The 24,215-nt window shown below is 35.9% G+C and overlaps 1 protein-coding gene and 2 long non-coding RNA genes across 3 annotated transcripts in view; 2 read left to right on the forward strand and 1 right to left on the reverse strand.

Annotated features, from left to right (window-relative positions):
• LOC134751041 (dystrobrevin beta) overlaps positions 1 to 24,215 on the reverse strand; it is a 92,468-nt gene that overhangs the window by 39,272 nt on the left and 28,981 nt on the right. The gene's annotated exons all lie outside the window — the stretch shown is intronic.
• On the forward strand, positions 14,272 to 18,260 carry LOC134751047 (uncharacterized). The gene is made up of 3 exons (XR_010128594.1): positions 14,272 to 14,358; positions 17,187 to 17,532; positions 18,013 to 18,260. It is a non-coding gene; the product is annotated as an uncharacterized LOC134751047 (long non-coding RNA).
• On the forward strand, positions 20,802 to 21,305 carry LOC134751257 (uncharacterized). The gene is made up of 2 exons (XR_010128613.1): positions 20,802 to 21,124; positions 21,175 to 21,305. It is a non-coding gene; the product is annotated as an uncharacterized LOC134751257 (long non-coding RNA).

Raw genomic sequence — 24,215 nt, forward strand, 5'->3', positions numbered from 1 at the left:
GTTCGCTTATGCACAAGCAAAGTGCTATAATATCGGAGTTATTGTGGCCAAAGAATAAATAACTGCAGAGCGCTGATTTGGTTGCGACGCGCATTAGCGAGCGCAACACGGTATTTTGCGGTCTATTACAATGAATGTAATGATAATATCCGTATATATTATACTATAATATACGTATGTTTGAGAAAACTTCATTTGAAATAAATAAATAAATGTTTTCTAACCGATATATTATAATGTCATTCAAGTTTTACGTTTTGAATAATGTTCCATTCCAGCTCGAAACAATAAATAATTGATTTAACATAAGCTACCTATTACCTATTACGTTGTATGTATGAATAGTACCTGTTAAAAAACCTTGTTTTTGTAGTTTAAAAATAATTTTAATCGATTAAGAACTAGCAAAACGGCCTATCGTATTTTTATTTACGGAAAAACTTACTATTAAGTTTATTGTAGGTTTAGTTAAGTAGTAATTAGTGTTAAATAGTGTAATTGTAGTTATGTCTGTAAATTTTTCAAGGGTGGTTGCCTGTTAATAAACGTTTTATTATTTTATTATTATTTGTATCTCCTTCTGGATTTCAGTAATTATTTCATTGGGTTAACTTGGTGTATTATGTCTTCTAAATGGGTAAACAAAAAATTATGAAAAATATATATATGAATCTACATATATTGTTCAACAATTATAAAATTAAACTTATTGCCTGATATTTATAGTTTAACCGTAATAAAAATAATAAAACAGGCCATTTTGCGGCTAACTTTGGTTATTTTTACTAAACGGATAAATTAATTAATATTATTTTTAAACTAACAATAATGTTTTAATAGCTGACGGTATTTCCACCGCGATACAACCGGCCGACGATTTGTTTTATTAACAATATCATCTAAACTACCATCTGACAAAGTATGAAATGGGATGCGATGACTGAAAAGATTTTTTTACATGTTCATGTGACCAGCTGACGGTCCACCGAGATACAACCGGCTGACCATTTTTTTAATTCACAATAGCATCTAAACTATCATCTGACACAGTACCAAGCGGGAGGCGATAACATTTTTTTTTTGCGTGTTTCGGTGGCTGCCATTCCTCAACCCATCAACGGAGCGGCAGCTGACGTCCACAGGGGTTCATCATACATAGCCGTTAACCACTAAAAAAATAAATGACTGCATAGCGCTGATTTGGTTGTGGCGCGCTTGTAATAAAAACCGGCCAAGTGCGAGTCGGAGTCGTGTTCCAAGGGTTCCGTACATTACTTAAATTAAACAATTTATTTTTTATGTGAAACGTACGTGAAATGTCTTTAATAAACCAGTAGGGGTTGGATCAAAAACTAAATAATTAAGTCCGACTCACGCTTAACTGCTCATTTCTAATAAGTTTTCCTGTGATCTATAGGTAAAGATCTATTTTGTGTATTTTTTTCAAAATTTTATACCCAGTAGTTTCGGAGATAAAGGGGGGGAATGCTCATTTTTTGCCTATTTTCGTGAATAACTTCTAAACAATTTAAAAGTGCTTGTTGCTAGGCCTATTTGAATAAAGAATATATTGAATTGAATTGAATTGACTGTTTATCCTAAAATTATAAAAAATATACATTTGAGATTCTCACAATGAGCTCTTTCATTTGATATGTTATGTAACACGATATAGTTTGAAAAACTTTTTTTTTAATTTTCTCTTTTACCCCCAAAAGTGGCCCCCGTGTTTAAAATTAATTTGTTTACGTTACATGTCCGTCTTTGGGTCACAAACTTACATATGTACACCAAATTTCAACTTAATTGGTTCAGTCGTTTCCGAGAAAATAGGCTGTGACAGACGGACAGACAGACAGACGCACGAGTGATCCTATAAGGGTTCCGTTTTCTCCTTTTGAGGTACGGAACCCTAATAATGATGATATTCCCACGTAATGATTGAGAAAACTTCGAACTTCGAAAAATAACACATTTGTAGTAGTATATGAAGCTAGTAGGTACTTTAATTTTATAAGTTAACTATTAATGGCATTATTTATAATTATTTATTACGGATAAAAAAAAACTGTATAAAAAAACGCACTGTACGCCTCAATTTAGTACATACCAAGCTTTAGCTATAAATCTTAATCCGTCGATTTGACTTAGGTATTTATTTGTAAGAAACAGATAAAACACAAATTAACTAATTGAGGCTTGTAAAGTATAATGCATAAGGGAATATATTTTTATTATAATTTACGACCTCCACTACACGCATGATCTACTCATACTCAAACAACAAAATATCTGCAAAAGATACACAAATACGAGGTATAGCGCCAAATGCCGCGCGCCTCTGGGCTGTAGGTTATTCTTTGAACCTCGTTCCGCCGCAGTCGCCGCACCGAGACGAAATTCTCGTACGATCGCAGTGAGCGGGGTGCGGGTACAGAGACGCTGAGACGCTCAAGGCCAAATCAGCGAGAATCGTCTTAAACAATGACGGAGCGAAATCACTTTGCACCAATAGCCTTGGAAAATTCGATTAGGCTAAAGAAACTTGTGAAAATGTTAATGTTAATGTTAATATATCAGGAATCGATTCGTTTTTGTGTTTTTGAAATGTTGCAGAGACGTCAATGAATGAAAAGACAACCAGAAAGCAGAAAATCACGAGATTGAAATGAGAAAAAATTGAGACTAGGAATAACATACAGCGTTCTTAGGTATAAATATCTCAAATTTATGCACAAAAAGTGAAGTCAAGTTAGACTAAGAGCTAGCAAGAGCTAATCTGCTACCAATAATGGTGCTAAATGAAATTTCTATGCAAAATGTAGGGGGTTTGATCATTTTTAACATATTTGAGCGCATTAACTGTTAGACGATGCACACGATGGATTCTATAGAAATGCAAACTTTTAACAATAACACAGAATAAAAACTTTTACTTGTATGAATTGTTAATACACTCCAACACTCCAGAAGATTTCTGAAGGAAGATAATGCTAAGAGGCCTCATTATTTAGGTTTAGCAAGCTACTTGTGATTGTAGCAAGCGTAGCCGTAGTTTAACTCGCAGGACCAAAGAAATATATACCGACCGAAGAGATATAGAAACCGACTTAAACCTATTTATTAAGAAGTCACAGCTCACAGTTACTATTTTGGTGGCATTGATCGTGTTGTCACTGCGGTATAACAGTGACGAAGGGGTATTAACATGATGATAGAAATGCTGAAATGAATGCCCATACGGTACTTTACGTGGATGGTCCTAAATTAAGGAGTGTGCCAAAAGATTGGTTCACATCAACGAATATTTACTTAGAAAGAAACCTGTTGAAGTTATATATATTATCAACTAATGTGCAAATAACTCTAGCTTGGACTGCTTAAACACAATTATTGTAATCATGTAGTGCAAAGTGCCTAGTGTCCGGCCTTAGCACGGTCGCATTTTCATCACCTGTCACCATGCCTGTCACGTTCTAACAAGTATGTTAGTGCGAAAGTGACAGGCATAATGACAGGCGATAAAAATGGAACCATGCTGCAACCGCTGTTTAATATCACTAAGTCGGTGGTACGTCAAATTCTGAGGCTGGAATGAAATTCGGGTATATTATTATGACCAACTATAATTTATTTCGCTCCAGTAGACCATAATTTATTTTCATTTAAAATTTAGTGCCCCCATTGTGGCGTGTTTAACCTTTAGTTAGGATTATTTTGTACTATGAATAATACGAAAACAGGAAAAGGGATGTTGGTTAGTTATTGTGCAGGAAACGAAACCACAATATTTTGTAATAATTTAAAAATATGTATTTAAGGTTATGTGGGGTAAGAGAAACATACTTTATTTTGCTTGGGGCAAGAGACACAGTATGAGGATTCCCTTCAAGTGTTTCTATTGCCCTAATGTTTCTCTTACCCCATCTAACCCTACCTCAACTTTTGGGAGAACTTAACCATCTTTGTCGAACAGGGACGAGATGGGAGACGATCCCTGCAAAACAGAACAGCATTAGGATCTGTTGTTATCTCATTAGCCCATCGTTGCATGTGTTCCAGCATATACTCATAATGCTGACAGTCTTCCCTTAGTATTGACAGTTTCCGTGAAGTCATTGACACTGTAGGCGATAGTTATGTCTTGTACTGGTTTTGATAGTTAGTAGCAGTCCTAGGTATAGTTGCGATGCACTACAACAGTTTTTGATGTGTTTGTGTTGTAATGCCCTTTTCACCCATAAAAAAACTGCACATACCATTCAAATGGAGAGTTAGAAGACGCAGTCTCGTCTAAGACAATGACCAGTTTGATGTTCCAAGCACGCACTGCACAAGGCGGGAAGAAAAATCTTCCTTATACGGTGATATAGTTACATTTCGAACGTCAATGTCATATATTGCAATGGCAGCATGACACTAAGATGTAAAAAGTTACATATGAACATCATTTTGTTTTAACAGAATAGTATTGCTCTTAAGAGCTACTAAGTCGAACTGAGCTAAAACTATAATATTAAATTCTACTTCGAGTTGCATATACACATGCACGACTGATAAAAGAACAAACCTTGACCAGCGCTTACATTTCCTTCTAGTAAATGGAACAAATCATTTAGATGGGAGTTGTTAATATTATTCATCGTTACTGACGAGTCAACTGATAACAAACAAGGTCACATCGCAATATTTCACACGCTTAAAAAATAAATGAGAATTGGAACAATATAATTATTTAATTAATAATGTTAAAGAACTTATTTTATAGTTGATTTTCAAGTATATACTAACATACTGTACCAATCGCATTTTTACAAAACCATCTGCAGAGGCACCGGTCCAGAACATTCATAACTCGCAGCGAAGATGGTCTCAACTGGTTACAAATATCACAACTGGCTATCATAGTTTCAATAGCATTATCAATACCGGGAAACCATATCCTACTCCTGGATTCTGCTTTGCACTTAATAATATCTTATGTAAATCTGACAAAAATTTAAGATTTTATTTTATGCGCATAACTACTCCACCCTCCAATGCTAATTCGTTTTTACAGAGTAGATATGGTAAGTAAGTAAATATTCTTTATTGTCCACTATAAAGTACTAATAATACCATAAAGTAGTAATGGTTGAACGCCCTCAACTGTAACTTTTTTGGCCATCCGTTTAAAATGAATTGTATGGCTTGGTTTAATGAAGGATCTTTCTTGGTTTCTTCACGCAACACCTTAAAAGTAATAAGAGGATGAATCAAAAAGTTATTAGAACTACATATTTACAAAACCTCTTTACGCGTAGTTTTATTTTTATTTTAAACTGTCATTATGACGTATTATTTGACAGTTATTTGTTTTCGAAATTCTCCCGCCATTTCATTGTAATTAATTATTTTGTGCAACAAGTTAGCAAATTAGTTCAATTATGGAAAAAAATTAGTTGCGTGCCGTGATAAAATACCTGTGTTTAAAAAAAATGTCTACCAAAGACATTTTTTTGGATATTCAGCAAACTGTTGGCATTAATGCTTTACCCTATTCTACGGTCGCTTACTGGGTTGCTGAATTTAAAAGAGGCAGATCTGGCTGTGAAGATGACCCCCGTTCAGGCCGGCCTTCCACCTCAGTTAATGAAATAAATGTTGAAAAAATCGAAAAAATGGTGTTAGAAGATAGGCGAATTACTATTAACTATCTAGCAGAGACCCTTAAGATTTCATTTGGTAGCGTGCAATCAATACTAACGGATGTTTTAGGGTTTAAAAAAGTATCCGCCAGATGGGTTCCACAAATGTTAACCGAGGCGAACAAAGATTTGCGTTTGGAGATTTCAAAGCGAAATCTAAAAATTATCGAGCGTGATCCGGATACTTTTTATCGGCGTTTTGTCACCATGGATGAAACATGGGTTTACCATTTTGATCCCGAAACGAAAAAGCAAAGCATGTCCTGGAAACGCCCGTCTTCTCCGCCAATGAAGAAATTTCGAGTATTTCCGACGGCAGGGAAAGTCATGGCCTCAGTTTTCTGGGATACGGATGGTATCCTTTTGATTGACTATCTGCCAAAAGGAAAAACCATAACAGGTGCTTATTACACGGAATTGATCCCGAAAGTGCGGCAGGCAATTAAAGAAAAACGTCGAGGAAAATTGCGTGCTGGCGTGTTGTTCCACCATGATAACGCTCCTGCTCATCGGTCACAGATGGCTGTCACTGCAATCCGCCAAGCTGGTTTTGAGATCTTCGACCACCCACCCTACTCACCAGACTTAGCTCCGAGTGATTATTACTTATTTCCCAAATTAAAAGAGCACATCCGTGGAACTAAATTTGATGACGATAATGCGGTGATGAGTGCTGTCGAGGAGTTTTTCGAGACTCAAGGAAAAACATTTTTTTCGGAAGGAATAAAAAAACTTGAAAAACGGTACTTAAAATGTATTGAAAAAGAAGATTATGTAGAAAAATAAAAATAAAAACAATGATTATCTTTTGTTTTTGACCCTATTTCTAAGAACTTTTTTATTTACCCTCGTAGGTAAGGTGTTGTCAGTGACAAAATGACCGTACGATGCCCTATCGTCGATAGACACTGGTGCCCCGCCCTTAGTGTGGCCCGCGTCGGCAGATTAGTCATCAAAGTCATTGTTTACGCTCGCCCGCGACAGCTAATCAGCACTGTTATCAGCGCTGCGAATGTATTCTAGTGTAGATAAGCACTTAAAAACATATATATGATAGCAGATACCACCGGAATACCACGGTGAGGCCCGAAAATGGTGGCACAGCTTATGGTCCGTGCGAAGAACGAACGGCACAGTCCTACCATAGAGATATTAGCCGGGTCCACACAGAGGAAATTGCCTCGCGCGTATGCTCGCTCTGTGTGGAGTCCACACTGGGCCCGGCTATTGATGAAAACAACGTAAGGCAAAAATAATTGCTTACCTACTTACCTACTTTAGCGGGTGAATTTTTCAACCCCTCTTTACTAATTACATAGACTAAATATCCCACTTCATCCTTAAGACGATACTCGCTGATTTGGCCTTGAGCGTCTCAGCGTCTCTGTACCCAGTGCCGGATTAACCAATAAGCAAAATAAGCACGTGCTTAGGGCACCACGTTCAGGGGGGCACCAAAATGCCCGGTTGAAAAAGGTTAACATATTTTAAAATTAGGTACAAACACATTAGTTTTTGCCACGCGATTTTTTTTGAGCTGATCAAAACTTAATTGCTTAAATAGTGGCGCGTAATTCTTTGAGAAACAATCCGAAATTTAAAACGCTTACTAACAACCCGTCTCGCTGGGCCCCGACTTAAACTCCCACTGAGCTCTGAGCTCCAATTACGCACAGTTGGTATGAATCTTGAGGTCATGTTATACTGGATAAATTAAATGCAAGTAGAAAAGGTAGGTTTATGAATAGCGTGGCTCAGTGGCTCATTATAAAATTGTAAAACTATAGATTCTTTAGATGATGACACGCAGAAAGGTGAGTCAAGGAGGGAGGCGGGAAACTTGTCGCAAAAAATGCAGGAATGTAGGATGAAATATTGAAAAATTTCAATAAGACGAGCTAATCATTACAGAAAGTAGATATGTATGACGTTAGAAACGTGCGCGTGTCTCTACGCTTTTATAGTCGATTTTTTTAACACAAAGAAGAAGGCGTAATATGCCCAACGACGGTCTAGCTGCAGGAATAAATCTCAGCCCCAGAGATCAGCAATCACGGGCTTTTATCAAATCATTGAATAATTTACATCGGAAATGCGGCGAAAAAGTTTATCAAGATATTGCCGGCAAGTTTTGGCTCGTGACAAAATTCCTGATTTTAATTTAGAAACCATTTCTAACCCGGAACAAACAGCAGAATAAAAAAAATGCATTATTGCGTGAAGCATATGCAGATGATTTAGGCAGTTAATTGGAAGGTGAAATTGTACAATTTCATTCCCATAGAAAATGGACCAGCCAAAATGTATGAAACAGCCAAAATTTCTTTCGCGATTTCGGGGTTGGTCCTGTAAACAGCTGGAAGAATGTTGTTGTAGAATTAGAATTAAGGCGTGTACCAAAAAAAAACTGTAAATTTCAAACGGCTGTAATTTTATTTCCAAGCAAGATGACGACAGCTTTCTAACCGCAGTTTAAAGTCCTATTATTAAGTTATATATTCTAATATAAACATTTCTGGTTTTACGCCATGCGACGTTACACCGGTTAACAGAAGAGATCACTGAAATTTAATATTTGCAAATGGCAAAAAAATTTTCAACATCCTCCATGCTTGCTTTCGATACACTTAAAATTACCTCGAAGTTTCGTGCATTTCATAATATAAATAAATAATTTTGTACGTTGTCTCTTGAACAGAGGTCTCGAAGCGGCGGACCTCTAGAAACAACTGACCCTAGGACCATCAGAAAGATTGTTAGGTAATATAATTTGCGCCCGCCCCTGCATGCCGTCATATTTATCGTGAAAAATTGGGGTACATATGCGGCTTAAGTGAAACGAACTATAAAGAAACATAGTATATAGATTCGTACAAAAGTTAGGATAGCTAAAGTAACCGAAAATTTGCCTTATTAATTACTGGACCAAGTCGAAAATCATACAATTTCCTTCGTACAAAAAATCGCATTTTGTAATAGACGATGAGCAAATTAAGACCACCATACGTCCTGCAGTGCCGTTCTCTCGACTATTCATGGGCTCAAATCAAGAGTGTATTAAAAGAGAAGGATAAAACAGCCAAAAAACTTTAACAACTCCAGCAGGTGTTGGGATGGTGCAGGGTGCAGGCAAATATGAAAAACAGCTCCGGACAAAGCTACCACTGAATGCGCTAGGAAAAAGCTTCTTATCACTCCTGCAGACTTAATAATAAAAAAATACTGATAATTATTTAAATTAAAATAAATAAATATAATAAATGAGCTCTTTCAATTAAAAGTAGCTTCATATTCTAGTAATCCTAAATTCCAGAAATCCTTATCAATTGCATATGTTTTTTTTTAATTTGAAGTTTACAGTTTTTTTTTCGGTACACCCCTTAAGTAGTACTCCTTCATTATTGCACTTCAATACATAAGTATAAAAAAAGTATAGCTTTCATATTATATTTCATCGAAATCGGTTCAGTGTGATGACGTCACGGAGACAGACAGACAGAGTTAATTTGGCATTTAGGTATATTATTATATAATAATACTGCATATCGGTCCGGCCAGAGCGGTCGCGGTTGGCAGAACAATAGAATAAGGAAAATGTATGTTATTTGCGCTCAGTGCAAAAAACCTAGACAGGTTTTTTTGTAGTTTAAAGGGGCCCACTGACTATCAGTCCGCCGGACGATATCGGCCTGTCAGTTGTTCGGAACTGTCAAATTTTTGTTCTAACTGACAGGCCGATATCGTCCGGCGGACTGATAGTCAGTGGGCCCCTTAAAACAGCCGATAGATAAATTAAATTGAGCATTTTATTTTATGAACATTGAATTATTAATTCTAACGTATAGAACCGAGAACCGGCAAAGAGATCCAGTATTTTGCGCCATGAGTGGCTGCCGTTTTGGCATCAAACCATAGAAGCGGAGCGTGAATCTCGCGACCTAAACGCGTAAGCGTCATGAATTTCAACACTTACGACGTTTTGGTCGCGTGGTACAGGTTGTGATGGCGACAATATCATTGTTTGGTAGGTATGTCATCTCTATAGTAGATAGTAGGTAATAAAAATTATAATTCAATGGTTATGAACAGTTTCTTATTTATGTTGTTGTTATATTTTATTTTTGTATAAGCTCAACTGCAGAATTGAGTATCGAGATCGAGACAAACCTACTGGTTTAACGATACTTTTGTAACTAGTTTAGATATCGTGTTGTAATACAATCTTGATATCTTTGACGCGTCTTTTTATTGAAAAATATTGTATAACGCTTTTAAAAAATAGTTTATGAAAGCAAAAGAAAGTAAAAGATCGTATATGACTTATAATTTTTATTTTATTTTATTTTATTTTTATTTTATTTTATTGGGAAACAAACAGCTTACAATCTTACACAATATGAATTAATATTAATAAAACACAAGCCAAAACAGTTTCCACTAAAGCTACGTAACATATTTGCTGTGATTTACTTTTCAAAAGTGATTTTTAATAAAAAGACACGTCAAGATCGCTTGCCTTCTTTGACTTCTTTCTAATGCTAAAAAAACGAACTATAAATGTATCAAAATGAATTTAAAAAAAATGATTGACATTTAATATTTCAATTGACGTAATTTGACCTATGACGTAAAAGTAATTTCGAAAAAACCAACTTTTGCGTGTTTATGTAGTTAGAAACCGATATCAAACCCTCTCCCCACACTAACTCCATACATTTGCCTACTATTACAGCTGAAAAACCAACCGCATTAGGCAATGGTGTAGACACTCCAGCACATATTTTAAAAACAAACTTATTGCGATTTTTGCAGTTGGTAAACTGTTATCTAGCTTCCTCTCCCATACAAACTCTAACATTTACTAACCACAAACAACAAAACCAACCGCAAATAAAAGTTCGCAGTTATAGTATCGTCAATAGCACTCTTTTAAACTTGCCAAGACCAGGAAAGAGTGAAAGAGATGTCAGTATAGCTGTTATAGTAGTGTAGTAGTAGTAGTAAGGTATAGTAGTGTGGTGTATGTGAGCTCGGTTCTTCCCAGAAGTAGGTAGGGCAAACCTTGGCTTAGCAGTGATACTGGTAATTCGGTGATACTGCGTTATTATCCTTAAGCTAAGCTCACAATGGTGAAATGTAAGCAGGTCGGTTGCACCAAATCGTCTATCACCGTTAAAGCGTTCGCTAAATTTTATTTTAAGGAGTTTCATAGTTGACTGCTACGAGTAAGTGACGTTGATCAGTCCGCTAAATGTGGTTGGTGCAACTGGCCCTAAATCGCTGCCAACCCGATTGCAAGCATCAAAACTCACAGCTGCCAACGATTTTATAGCTTGCATTTCCTAATGGTGAGATCTGTGTAAGATCGAATTACCAAGTATCACCCTAAGGATATAACCAAACGGAGACGCCACGTCTGTAATTTTCTGTACAAAAAAGTCTACCGATTTTTGCGGGGGAGGGGAACGTCAAATGTATAAGGACTGTATCGTTTATTATGGGTACAGATAAAACCTGGTCTAACTGTTTACATGTGTATTATTTTGTATTACTACGTTCTTAGGGTATGATCTGAGGGTATTTTTACGCCATATCTGATATAAGAAGGTTTCAATTTTTTTTATTTTAGGGACTATGATGCTTTCAATATCGTCTAGCAAGTATAATTTGTCCAAGCCTATCCAGCTTAATTTGAGACCATTTCACCGACTCCTTGGTACGATTTATACAAGCAAAAAGGTTAATATGCTGCCAAAACATGTTATCTAAGTGTCCCCTTCATGATTGCTCAATTGAGCATCCACAGAATAAATGTGGTGAATCCTTATTTTTACATAAAAACGACATTTTATGCAACATTTTGGATTCCCGTCAATTTCTGACGCAAGCGGAACGAGGGAGACAGCTAAAATAATCTACCAAAAACCAAAGCCTAACGGACATTCATGGCGTTGAACAACGACAAGAGCAGGTCGATAGAAACACTCCATGATAGTTATATTGGATATCAAAGTCGGATTTGTCGTAACAAACATGCCATATTCTATAAAAGGCCACCATGCACAGATCCATTATTTTTTTTTTAACTAAAAGAATTAGTTACACTATGCCCAGATGTTTCGCTTTACGAATCATGTGTAATTGCTGTTTACATAGTACGACTTTTTTTTTGTCTAATATCGTCTTGTTCGTAAACCGTAATTTTTTTTCGCTTTACAAATCATGTGTAATTGCTAATTGCTGTTTACATAGTACGACTTTTTTATTGTCTAATATCGTCTTGTTCGTAAACCGTAATTTTTTTTCGCTTTACGAATCATGTGTAATTGCTGTTTACATAGTACGACTTTTTTTTGTCTAATATCGTTTTGTTCGTAAACCGTATTTTTTTTGTTAGTATTTGTCCAAAATCGTTATTGTTACTCGGGAGGATTGGGTAAATTTTATCCAAACCATATGCTTTACGTATAGCTCCCTAGGTCGAAATGTGTACCTTATTAAAGCACTAATTAAACACATGTGTAATTTTTAAATAAAAATATGGTACCAAATAAAAGCGGATAAGTAAAGTTGTACCCATAATAAACGATACAGTCCTTACGTAACGTAAAAATGGGCATGTCAGTTAAACGCCAGTCCATACATTGTGTATGACCATTCGCCGACTATTTTCGACAGAGGGGAACGCCTGTTAATGGCTACTCCGTTTGGTTATATCCCCCTAGAGTACCTATAAAAAACCGACCAAGTGCGAGTCGGACTCGCCCACCGAGGGTTCCGTACTTTTTAGTATTTGTCGTTATAGCGGCAACAGAAATACATCATCTGTGAAAATTTCAATTGTCTAGCTATCACGGTTCATGAGATACAGCCTGGTGACAGACAGATGGACAGTGGAGTCTTAGTAATAGGGTCCCGTTTTTACCTAGGATTTACCGAATCAGTGTCGGTAAAAGCCCGAAGTAAACTAATTATTATTATTTAACATTTCGGGCTTTTACCGGTCGGCAATTTGGCATCGGTAAAACCTAGGTTTTACCGGTAACGGAGTCTTAGAAAGCTACAAAACTAAGGAATTTTTTTTGAAAATAAATATAACGGGTGATAACAAAAAGAATGAGAATACTTATCGCACTCTGTAAAAGAAATACTAGCCGCATAAATAAAATAGTGGTATGTAATGTTGTTGCTATCTCTTTCGTGATGGTATAGCCACTTTTTTTTTCTGCATTTGTTTTATTGTTGTCAAAAATGGCATCTAAACAAGAAATCCTGAGAAAATGCAGTGTAAATTTTTATCATTCTAATTTTGATGTTAGGGAAAAGTTTACAAAGAATCATTTTACTCAAGAGAATGTACCAGCATCTACTGTGTATAGAATCTTGGCATCTCGTGGCGGACCGGCAAAGATGGCTGAAAATGCTTCATACCCAATTTAATGATTCTGACACCATGAGCAAACGTGATGCTGCGAAAAAATTTCATTGTAGCCAACCGTATATCTGCAAATCATTGAAAAATGTTGAAATAGTATGCCGAAAAAAGGTGAGGGCACCAGCATATACAGAAAAACAAATTTCGGTTGGAATAGTATGCCGAAAGAAGGTGAGGGCACCAGAATATACAGAAAAACAAATTTCGACCATTAAAACCCAATGTCGCTGGATGAGCCGAAATTACGCTGGAAAGTTTAATTTTTGATGAAGAAAGTTATTTTCGGCAAATTTCATACCCCGGGAAATGACAGATACTACACAAGTAACAGTTCTACCACGCCTTCGGATAAAAATACAAATTCAAACACAAATTTAAGCAAAAGGATATGCTGTATGTATGTTGTAATTTCCGAAAGAGGAGTTTCAAAACTGTGGTTTAAACCTAGTGGTTTAGCCGTGAATCAAAACATATACCAAAACGAATGCTTGAAGAAAATATTAATGCCATTTATTCAGAAATATCACTCCGATGGCAAGTATGTGTTTGGGCCGGATAAGGCGTCGTCGCATTATGCCAAAAAAAGGTCAGTTTTCTGGACTCCAATAACATGTCATTTGTACCAAAATACCGCAACCCAACAAATCTTCCTCAATGTCGGCCAATTGAAGATTTTTTCGGGTATTTGAGTTAATTGGAGAGCCGAAAATTGTGCTCAGCTGATTAAGAGGATAAAATCTTGTGTACGCAAAATGGATAAGATTGCCGTCCAACGTTCTTGTGCGACAATTTTGACTAAGCTCCGTCGAACAGCTGATCATGGACCATATTCAAATGTGCATTAATAGTTTTAGTAAGAAAACAGTGTATTTTTATGCAATTATACTTAAGTTTGATTTCAGACCCTGTTATACCACCTTCAATAATTCCCATTTTTTTGTTATCACCCGTTACATTTACTTAATTAGGTACTAATAAAAACAGTTGCCGGTTCAAAAGCGTCGTGGAAAGAAAACGCTCAATTCAAGCCATGTTGTGGCCGTTGTGGGGGCGTGGCCAACGATAATCGCGAAGGCAAATTTTATAATGTGGTGAGGCCTTAATGTGAATTGGGGACGTGACGCACACTAAAAATATTTGCACACTACACTGCAGGCAGTTTGTTAAAGCGTACGGCAACAATATTCTTGCTTTGATCGCGTGTACTCGCTTGTGTGTCTTTTATATAAATCACTGGTAAGTTCTTAGAAATTTAAATCTTTAACTTTACGTTTGTTGTATGGGAGCCCCACTTAAATAATTATATTATTCTGTTTTTAGTATTTTTTGTTATAGCGGCAACAGAAATACATCATCTGTGAAATTTTCAACTGTCTAGCTATCACGGTTCATGAGATACAGCCTGGTGAAAGACGGACAGACAGCCAGCGGAGTCTTAGTAATAGGGTCCCGTTTTTACCCTTTGGGTACTGAACCCTAAAAAGGACGTACTGAATGTAGCTGCATAAAAGTTTTAATTGATAACAATTTTCGAAAATTCTATTGTTATTTCAAAATTGAACCGCCAGAAGTAGGTTATTTATCTTAGAAAAGTAATGATCGCCAAGTCTTATATATATTTTGGATTTTTTGCAGGTAAAAAAGGAGAATCTTAATTTAACTATATAATTATTATTATTTTTTTGAAAATCGGTTACCTGTATATTTGAAAACTGAATCCGCCGAATGACCTTATTTTTGCTAGAACATTTATCATAGAATCATTGGTTTATATCTTTAGGATTTTCTGTAGATAGTCGGAAAAGGATTAATTTAGTGACAGATTCATGTCACACTTTAAATGTACCTATGTTTTTACCCATCACGGAACAATGGTGTTCCGGACATTTGGGAGGCCTGCGCGGAGCCGAAGCCAACACGTTCACTCTAAATTATTATTACCCTATTATTACTAGCTACCCCGCCCTATTATTGAACGAGCGTTAGCGAAGGTCTACGTTTCAGCTTGGGCAAAAAAGCTTGCGTATGTCCGGATGTTCTCCCCTACAATTTTTATTCGATTCTCGTGTAATTTTGGGAGCAGGTTCGATGATTAAATACATTTTTCGACGATACAGTTTTAGGGATTTTTTCAAAATATTTGAGCCATACATTTATTGAGTTTTATTTTAAGCTATGCTCGCGAGGTCTACATGTCATAGAACTACTAGTTTTTATTGTTTAAAGATCGTATACGAAACGATCCCTTTTTGAAAAACATAGAACGTTCCAGTGATTAATCACATTGAAACAACTTTTCTGATAAATGGTTATCATTCAAGTATGAAGGATATCATAAGCATACATAGTTATGTAACACATACGAACATTGAAAGTTAAATAAAAGACTGTAATAATTGGATACTGTAAGGAAAATTGATTTGTTAGTCAAGTTACATGACTAACAGGTACATGACTCACGTACCTCGAAATCCTTAATTCCTTGTAGTGATTCATCTATTCGCGTTTTGCTGCGATATCAAAACTTATTTCATTTAAGCACTGTATATATTTTTGCAAACGCAATTCGAACACATAGCTTATCTACTGCACGGTTACCACGAGTTGGCATTTGACATAGAAGTTAGCGACTGCGTGAACTCCATCGCATTCCCTCTATCACACCAATACATCAGCGCGAGCGAAACGAACTGCGATCGAACTTAAAGTCAAGTGTCAAGTCATGACACGGCTACTGGGTGTTATCTAAATGAGGGTGATGTCATATTTAACCCTCGAAATCACAACCAAATGATATAAAAACATGCCACATCATGTTTGATGTGACTTTTTTTGTCGCAGACAACAGTTTGCGACAGAAAAACACATCTCGTAATGCATCGATTGTAGCAGTTGTGTATTTGTGACAGTCTGACTGAATACAAACTAATTGAGGAAAATTTCTATTCAGAAGAAGCACCGCCCACAATTTCTCTGCTTAGCCTTAAGGTTGACTGGTAGAGAATGCCTTATGGCATTAAGTCCGCCTTTTGTACTGTAAGGTTTTCTTTTGTGCAATAAAGATTAAATAAATAAATAAATAAATATTGGTGATTAAGAAAATATATGATTAATACATTTTATTAATCACCAATATTCAATATGACTAAGAATGCATTTAAAAGTGGAAAAAATACTGCCTTGGGTAACGCACGCGCGCGGTTGGGTGGGGTGGAGTTGGGTGTTCGCAGACGTTTCTGCTTATTAAAATTTTAATTAATACAATAGACTACAACAATACAAGCCACCAAGGTAAAATGCAAAATATGCTACTGCTGAAAAACGCGATTATAAATATATGCAAATAATAAAATATACCATCCATATAAAATACGCTATAGTGGCGAAACGCAAATATGCGAACAGCTACAAGGAATTAATGATTTCGAGGCACATGACTAAATCGAAAAATCATTATTAAGATGAACTTTTCGCTAAACTACCTCCAATTAGACTTTATTGAATATTTAGATGTTGAATGAAAAAGGAAATAATTCTTGTCTTAATTCGATACCATAACTAAACTGTAAGAACAAATTTAGCAATATTGAGTTTAATAATGCCGTTCTGACCCATTCAAACTGTTAACTGTTAAACAAAAACAAGCGCTGAATGTCCCAAGATGCAGACTGCAACCGAATATTCTCATCTTATACCCTTTCAACGAGCTAAAGGGTGGCTAAAAAATAAGTGCATTTCCGTTGTCAGGGAGGTTTTGGGATTATACTGAGCAACTTTTATCACGGGTCATGGGACCAATCATGAAATCGCGAAAACAAAATTTACCCTCCCATAGAAAATGGACCAGCCACAATGTATGAAACAGCCTGAAAAATTGTGGCTGGTCCATTTTCATACAGGCTGTACGACATGCTGGATGTCAAATGTTGACATTTGACAATTCAGCCACCACAAAACATATGGAAATCGTCATCCAGTTCGGCCGTCGACACGATTATTAGGCTATACTTACACCATGCTTACACCTTTTCTAAAATCAATATCTTTGGTGTTTTTTTTTTCAGATAACATACAATATGAAGTTCATCACATTTCCCATGATCATATTCGGTGCAATCGCCACCAGTCAAGCATCAAAATTACCCAATAACAAAGATATATATGTTCTGGACAAACCGACAACAAATAACATATATATATCCCTACTACCAATGGAAAACCCAACCAAAAACACTGAAAAAGAACCTAAAGAATTTAAGCTTTTTATTCAAAAAATTAAAGAAAATATGAAAAGGATGACCGACCGAGATGTTAAGTCGGATGAAAAGGTATCGGACATAACTTCTTGTACGATTAAGGCAGAAGTTACGTTCCTTGGGTGTTTGGGTATAGATACAGATGGTTTGAAAGGTAAGTACTAGCAAATGCTTAAATTTTTGTGAAACGTATTTTATAAAAACCTAAAGGGCAAAGATAAATAAAAGATTCAAAGTACTTATAAGAGCATTAAATTAAAGATTATCGATCGATAAACACGTCTAAAAATTACGGACCCAGTTTTAATGAATTAGCTGTCAAACGATTCGTTTTGTAGCCGGTGAAATTCTTATCGACCTTATCATATTTCAACGATTTCAAAACAAAGGAGGATCTGTAAGCAGTGGCTCTGGGCCTTTCAGTGAAAGGGAATCACTCGACCAAATTTAGTTTTTGCGAAGAAGCACCAACTGTTTGGAGGTAAAAAACTATGGCAAATAAAGTCAAAAAAAGATTTTTCTGTCAAGAAATTGGCGGACTACATAAGTGCTTCCAAGGACCACAAATTAATCCACATACCAGCGATTCAGCACCGAGTAGTCGGTTTAAAAGAGTTATAACTTTGTCTTTCAGATACAATTGAAGAAGGTCTTTGGGAGAAATGCCTCAGAAAAGCCTGGAAAGTGTTCACCCAATGCCTTTTTTCGAAACCTTCGTCTGCAGTACTTGATAATTACGCTCCCAATGTAGTTATGCATATGAAATAATTGTTTTTTTATTAAACATTTGCTAAGTAATATTGTTGTTTGAAGTTTTGATGATCTGGGTTTATTATGGGTTATTTTCAACCACAGATTCATAAATTGTAAGAATTACACGATGTATTTCTAACCAGTTTTTTTATGATATAGGAGGGCAGCAACCATAGCTGTCATCGTCAGTTAGTAGATCGGTACCCTTAAACTAATAACACATAGACAGATAGTCCCCATACGGCTAATCGGCCAAAAGTGAAGCCAAAGATAGATATAACTCCGTAATAGATGGATACAGTCTAAGGAAAAAACGTGCCTCGAAAATCAAGAAAATTTGATTCTCGTTCAGAGGGTGCTACTAGCTTTGGCCTACTGTCGTATAGATGGCGTTGACGGTTTCGTTTGTTATTTAACAATTTTAACGCATATCAGTGAAAAAGCATGGGTCAAAATCATAAAAATAATTAATGCAAATAAAAAAAATCATTTATCCATATTTAAATACATTTTATCGTATTTTTATAAATCTTCATTTTTAGTTTTAAGGTTGTCGATAGATGGCAGTGAATTTACTGGGGTTACAAAATTTACTATGACAGTACCGCTCTATATTATATCCTCTTTGGTGAAGCCAAACACGATTGATGTGTGCGTGGAACGATCATGTTTTACGCTCAGCAACACACACACATATACAAAAATAAGTTGCCAGTATATATTTATTTCCCTCAAAGTAGGGGAATTTTAACAACATCCTTACACATGGTTATTAATAATTTAGAAGTGAGTAGAATTGATGTTGCAAAAAAAGCTTTTTATGTTTCTTATAGGGATTTATTGCATTTCTGTACTTTGTGAAAAAAGGTTTAAATAAGTAAGATACGTTTTTACTATTGTTTTATTTAACAAATGTGGCTTTAGGAAACTACGATGCAAGTAAAACTTTTTTCGGATTGTAGGCAACTGAAATTTTTAATCTGAAATGTACATTACACAAAATAGAAATAAGAAAAAAACTAAATAAATAATTAATCTTATTTGATAAAAAAACATTGTTTTGAAATAAAATAATGAATAATGTTAAAATATATAATTTTCTATAATTATACAAGGAACTTCAATTAAGCGTTTTCATTTTAGAATGTAAGTTCATGTCGCATTTGGAGGAAAAAATGTTCAATACACTGGCAACATTCATAAGAAATGGCGGCTGACGAAAATTGGAATTATGGCATTTACGATTACGTAAAAATATCACATTAAACTCGATACTTACGCGTGAAATGTAATATCAGGCGGTTTGTATTTATGATTTGATGCGTTGTGACACCCATTCACTGCACAAATCAATCATCTTTCCTGTGTTTGTAAAACCTTAGAATTTGTAATGTGAATATCCAAGCAGTTTCACGTTGGAGTGGCTAAGGTTCTCTTTAACGCATACGTGCTCAGCAAGTTGAGTATGGTGCGGTTGTCTGGGATCCGTATGAGGCGAAGTATTCCCTAATGCTTGAAAAAATACAACGAAAATTTGCACGCTGGTTGTATAAAAAAGCCTATGGATATTACCCGTACCTCTACCCTTCCATCTTTATAACACTTTAAACTCTCGCTTAATTGCCTTTAAATACGTGCGACAAACGAACATGGTTACATAAACATAAAGTAACAAATTATTATACAAAAATATATTGCATAAAAATGAAACCGTCATGCAAAAACAGACATCACAGTGAAACTTGCCATCATTCAAGCATGTCTGTTACCGGTACTGGACTATGGTACCGTTCAACTTCTGCCACGGTATAGCAAAACTAACTTGCTCAAAATAGAGGCAATACTGTATGGCTTTATAATCAGCAGCAGCAGCAGTAATCGCAGTTCCCACGACGCACACCTACTGAAACGCTCTGGGACACATTAGATTGGGGCCCGTGGCACATTCGTGTCCACGATCTGCATCAAGATATGCTGGAGAAATTGAAACAGCTGAACATAGCGGACCTTGATACCCCAGGTGACGCATACCTCGGCTACGGTCAATTTTAACCCTTTGCTCACTAACCATAGAATAGGAGACATTCCGTATATTGTAAATAAGAAAGACCGCAGGAGACCACTCAGTACAAGACTATCAGTTCCTAGGTCACATAGATTGTAAGTTAGTTTTAAGTAATTATTAAGAACACAACAAGAAACGTTCAATGATAAAATAATTATATGTTATTTTTCGGCAATGACAGCTAAGTGACAATGACAGTTGACATCGTTTTTTTCCTCATCAATTAAATCACGTGCACAGGCATTAGTGCCTGATCTGCTATTAAATTTCACAAACGTCATCTCGGTCACTTAAAAAAATATATTTAATAAATAATACTAAATAAAAATAAAAGAGCTGCATTTACGTGATCGTTATGACGAATACTATCGGATAAAAATATAATTTGCCTATCTTCAAAAAACTTTACCTACCCAATTGGTCCTCTGGCGAGCATGCGTATTTTAACTTTGTAGCCTCTTTAAGGCTGATATTTTGTTTGAAGTTAGTCTTCCATGCTTTTATCGCTCGCTGGATAAGCAAGACCAAAAAATGTTATATGAGTAAATGACTATGAACGAATGAATGATATTTGCCTATTCTTTTGCAACGTAGGTAAAGCCTGACAACAGTTTATTTGACCCTCGCCATTTTGCGTATTTTCAATGGTCTGGCAACAAGTACTCTTTGACAACGAACGTAGGATGTCATTGAATATCACCGATGTAAACAAACAGAGAATATCTACGAATATATTCAAATATAAACGGTTTTATTACAATAATGCCCAAAATAACTTCCAGATGCGAAAATTTTTGTAGCGAATGCAATCAAATACTTACAGCTTAAAAAAGACGAAGGATTACATAGCATTCCAATAAACAATGTTTTAAAGTTGGTTGTTGAGATGACCGGTATTGACATTTTATAGTGCGGTTGTATCGAACTGGTTAGTTGTTTGGTTTAAACTTAAATATTTCCTTTAATATTTCATTTAAGGTTTATGTAGATCGACGATAAAAAATATTTCTAAAAATAATGAGACGGTCTTGACTTTGCCCCCTGTACAAAACAAAACCCCACACAAAAAGAGAATTCAAATAGACGACTTCGATAAACGTGCCATAAGGCATAAAATTAATGAATTTTATGTCGTGCGAAAACAAGTACCGAGTATCAAAATACTGCTCACTGCTTTGAAAACAGACATTGGATTTACAGGCAGCAGAGAGTACTTACGAAAACTGATGCACAGTAAGGGATTCAAATATAAAAAAATGCAGAAACCAACGGTCAATGGAGCGTTCCGATATTGTGGTTTGGCGAGAAAGTTATTTGGATCAAATACAAGAAGTAAGGGATAAAAATATGCCTATAGTTTATTTGGACGAGACCTACATTCATACTTCTCTGAACCACGCCAAATGTTGGCAGAGCGAAAATGAAACTGGAGTATCGAAAGTCGTTTCAACAGGAAAACGACATATTATTGTTAATGCCGGTGGACCATCCGGATTTGTTCCTAATGCACTTCTGGTATATAATGATAAAGAAAAAAAAGCAGATTACGATGATTCGATGAATAAAAATAATTTTAAGAAATGGGTTACGCAGAAATTAATTCCCAATCTAAGTGAACCCACCCGATACCATTCCTTTCGCATTAATAAACCACCAACATCTGGCGACAGAAAGCATGTCATTGCAGAGTGGCTGCGTTCGAATAAAATTTCATTTCCACAAAAAGCATCCAAAGCTAGATTGGTGGACATTTTGATTTTATAATCGAGGTTGGTGGTCCTGAAAGCGACACAACATCTGATGAAAATCAGACTTCGTCAGTCAGAAAACGAAGAATATATAAATATTGCATATTTAGGATTCGATTTTGACGAGTAGGTAAATTGAAAGAACCGAATTCTGTAAGCAATGTTTTGACATTATACGAGTATCAACATGAAGCCAATGCCCACTACCCCGACTATACATGACGTACGCACATTATTGCCATACGTAAGCTGTTTGCAGCGACACTATCTCAGTGTTAAATAAACTGTTGTCAGGCTTTACGCTCTTTACATAATTTTAAGTAAAAAAAATATATACTGTGTTCCTTACGATATGTTCAGAATTCCGTTTTTAGGGTTCTGTGCCAACAAGATTCTTTAATTTAAAAAGACCGTAGTTAAGTAAGCGAAATAAGGCCTGCTCCGTAACGGATTTCACAAATTCAAAGTGCTTTTTCTTGAATATTTTCTAGCCTACTTTATAAAAAAAAAAAAACTATTTCAGATCAAAAGCGATCCATATTTTGTTTTGTATTTTTTTTATATATATACACTCCACCATTAAAATTTCCAGAATCACGAAATTATTATACTAAAGACACTTTTTTTAAACGACTTGTTACATAATCAAAAAATTATAATTAAAGTGAATACCGAAAATAATTCGGCGCAAAATGGCTGTCAAAAACTTGATATGTGTTGACGAAACTTGCATATAACTAATTTCCGACACAACCTGCTAATGCTAAACAACATTATACCATTACCCAAAGGCAATTTCTTTGCAATTCTCAGGAAACAATGAGAATGTAGGCGAGTCTCCAAATATCTGATGTAGCAGGGATTTAGTCGATGTGGTATCAGTTACCTGGCATGGGGTAATTTTCGATAGATAAATCTACATCAACAAATCACTAAAAAAACGGTTCGCAGATTTTGTTTAATAATAAGATTTTGAAAATAGTTAAGAGATGATCCACGATGGTTATGAGGCCATCAGCTTGCTTGCCAATGCCCTCTAGATCGGGCCCAAAGACTTGATTCAAGAAAGTCCCACAGTATTGACCTATTGAACGGTATGGGGTTTGACTATCCAAGGAATTATTTCGTTCAAACGACAAGAACGATATGCAACAAAAATATTTTAAAAGATAGTTCTTGATATAACTCAAACCAAGAATGTGTCAAAAGACGCCGCTGTCGAATGTATGATGGAGGGCATACAACAAAACTTACGACATGAGCTGGGAGAAATGGAGAATGACGAATTTACTAATCAATAATAATTTTAAAACAAATCTTCAATAAATTATAGAAAAACGAATTTTATTCAGCGGGCTTCGGTACCATTATATGGGTTTAGAATTTGTCAAATCCGTTACGGAGCAGGCCTTAGATAGGCAATCGAGTTGGCTGGTCGTAGATTTTTACAGAGGGCGCCATTACTGTCACTCTAATTACGCCCTAATTGGAGTAAAAGAAAAATATATCCGCAATTTGCGAACTTCGTTGTTCGCGGTAGACCCTCAGGTTTCCCAGTCACTCAGCTCATGATTAATTTGTATTGAATAACGTATTAAGAACAACGTTTCTATTTTAAATCTTAGTTTCAATCAAACTCATTTTTACCCAACTCTGGCCCCATCCAACAGAAAGCATGAAACTTTATGCGTGCTTTTACAGATACAACAAATATAGATGTAGCAATAACATGTCAATTGATTTGAGAGCAATTGCTGATACGGCTTGATTCTTATGCCTACTCAATACTCATTATATAGGTACATATACAACTACATTGAAATATTGATTAAAAACATGGACTGAGTCGCAGCACATACGGGTATTTCAGCGATCTACGCGGCCAAAAGTCAATTTTACAAAATGTAAGATAGGTGAACAAAACAACTACCTGGATCAAGGTGATTAGTCTAGGGATCATAATTACCCCCTCCTAACCACATTCCATGAATCCCGATAACACAAGAACAGCCGGAATTCGAACGTCCCATTAGCATAGTCGCGCGCGCACGCTCAACGAAGGTGGGTGCGTACATACGATGCAATTCGTGTAACATAGTCATCGATGAACTGTTGGCTTATGTTCAAAATAAAGTGTCGGTAGTGGAAGTCTGCGTTCTCCAGTGATGAGATCAAAAACTCGAAGTCGTTACTGTTTGACTCGATTCCAACGGAGGCACGCAAGATTAATCGAAAAAGTGAAGGCAAAGAAGAAAGGGACCTGCGAGACAT

This window comes from Cydia strobilella, chromosome 21, assembly GCF_947568885.1.
Source record: "Cydia strobilella chromosome 21, ilCydStro3.1, whole genome shotgun sequence".
NCBI lineage: Eukaryota > Metazoa > Arthropoda > Insecta > Lepidoptera > Tortricidae > Cydia > Cydia strobilella.